The sequence below is a fragment of the Oncorhynchus keta genome, chromosome 20 (genome assembly GCF_023373465.1).
Source record: "Oncorhynchus keta strain PuntledgeMale-10-30-2019 chromosome 20, Oket_V2, whole genome shotgun sequence".
Classification (NCBI taxonomy): Eukaryota; Metazoa; Chordata; class Actinopteri; order Salmoniformes; family Salmonidae; genus Oncorhynchus; species Oncorhynchus keta.
The window spans coordinates 37,695,286-37,697,785 of record NC_068440.1 but is presented as its reverse complement, the minus strand read 5'-3'; positions in this window follow the sequence as shown (position 1 = coordinate 37,697,785).

The following is a 2,500-nucleotide window of genomic DNA, read 5'->3' as shown; positions in this document are numbered from 1 at the left end:
TCAGATCGTTCACACCTTTGTGGAAGTTACCTGTGGCGCTGATGTTTAGGCCAAGGTATGTATAGTTTTTGTGTGCTCTAGGGCAACAGTGTCTAGATGGAATTTGTATTTGTGGTCCTGGTGACTGGACCTTTTTGGAACACCATTATTTTGGTCTTACTGAGATTTACTGTCAGGGCCCAGGTCTGACAGAATCTGTGCATAAGATCTAGGTGCTGCTGTAGGCCCTCCTTGGTTGGTGACAGAAGCACCAGATCATCAGCAAACAGCAGACATTTGACTTCGGATTCTAGCGGATTCTCTCTCTCTCTCTCTCTCTCTCTCTCTCTCTCTCTCTCTCTCTCTCTCTCTCTCTCTCTCTCTCTCTCTCTCTCTCTCTCTCTCTCTCTCTCTCTCTCTCTCTCTCTCTCTCTCTCTCTCTCTCTCTAGTTCTCTGTCTCTCTCTCTCTCTCTCTCTCTCTCTATGTTTCTATCTGTGTGTCTCTCTCTCTCTCTCTCTCTGTCTTGCTTAGCTCACCAACACCAACAAACACCCTGATAGTCACACACATACACCCCTGCATCATGCTCAATGGCACTGAATCACTCAGTGAGTCATTACGGTCGCTGCTTAACCTACAACTGAGGAAGTGTGTGTGTGTGTGTGTGAGTGTGTGTGTGTGTGTGTGTGTGTGTGTGTGTGTGTGTGTGTGTGTGTGTGTGTGTGTGTGTGTGTGTGTGTGTGTCTGTGTGCGTGCGTGCGTGTGTGCGTGTGTGCATGTGTGTGTGTGCGCGTGTGTGTGTGTGACTAAATGTTTTGGGTGGAAGCAAGTAATTAGCAGCATTAGCCCATTCATCCTTTGTTGCCGGGTGCGAAACCAACCCTGTTAAGATCCATGTCACCCCTGCCTTACTGCCAAGATTGAACTGCTTTTGAACGGGGTATGATAGTTTGTGTCAAGAACTGCAACACTGCTGGGAGTCAACATGGGCCAGCATCCCTGTGGAACGCATTGGAGTCAACATGGGCCAGCATCCCTGTGGGAAGCATTGGAGTCAACATGGGCCACCATCCCTGTGGGAAGCACTGGAGTCAACATGGGCCAGCATCCCTGTGGAACGCATTGGAGTCAACATGGGCCAGCATCCCTGTGGGAAGCACTGGAGTCAACATGGGCCACCATCCCTGTGGGAAGCACTGGAGTCAACATGGGCCAGCATCCCTGTGGAACGCATTGGAGTCAACATGGGCCAGCATCCCTGTGGAACGCATTGGAGTCAACATGGGCCAGCATCCCTGTGGAACGCATTGGAGTCAACATGGGCCACCATCCCTGTGGGAAGCACTGGAGTCAACATGGGCCAGCATCCCTGTGGAACGCATTGGAGTCAACATGGGCCAGCATCCCTGTGGAACGCATTGGAGTCAACATGGGCCAGCATCCCTGTGGAACGCATTGGAGTCAACATGGGCCAGCATCCCTGTGGAACGCATTGGAGTCAACATGGGCCAGCATCCCTGTGGAACGCATTGGAGTCAACATGGGCCAGCATCCCTGTGGGAAGCACTGGAGTCAACATGGGCCAGCATCCCTGTGGAACGCATTGGAGTCAACATGGGCCAGCATCCCTGTGGAACGAATTGGAGTCAACATGGGCCAGCATCCCTGTGGAACGCTTCCGACACCTTGTAGAGTCCATGTTCCGACGAATTGAGGTTGTTCTGAGGGCACAAGGGGTACGCAACTCAATATTAGGAAGGATTTGTACAATCAGTGTATATTTCCACCCACAATACTGCGAAATTGGGAAAATGGCGATGCCCTTTTAGTGAAAGAGCTGTTTAAAAAGACAGTGGGATGGAGTTTTGTCCTGCCTGATTACATCAGCAGGCGGTAAATGAATATTTTACTTTGTATTTTTAGGGGTACATCAGCTTTAATATAGCAAACATATTGTAGTTTCTATCAATGTTATTGTCTGCATCATTTCCAATCCCCATATCTTTTCTGTTAATATGTATACAAGTGCCTTTGGAAAGTATTCCAGACCCCTTGACTTTTTCCACATTTTGTTACGTTACAGGCTTATTATAAAATGGAGTAAATAGAAATATACACATGATACCAAAACAAAGCAAAATAGGTTTTTAGACATTTTTGTAAATGTATATATATTTTTAAAAAGATACCTTACTTACATAAGTATTCAGACCCTTTGCTACGAGACTTGAAATTGAGCTCAGGTGTATCCTGTTTCCATTGATCATCTTGAGATGTTTCTACAACTTGATTGGAGTCCACCTGTGGTGAATTCAATTGATTGGACATGATTTGTAAAGGTACACGCCTGTCTATATAAAAGGTACCACAGTTGACAGTGCATGTCAGAGAAAAAACAAGCCATGAGGTGGAAGGAACTGTCTGTAGAGCTCCGGGACAGCATTGTGTTGAGGCACAGATCTGTGGAAGGGTACCAAAACATTTCTGCAGCATTGAAGGTCCCCAAGAACACAGTGGCC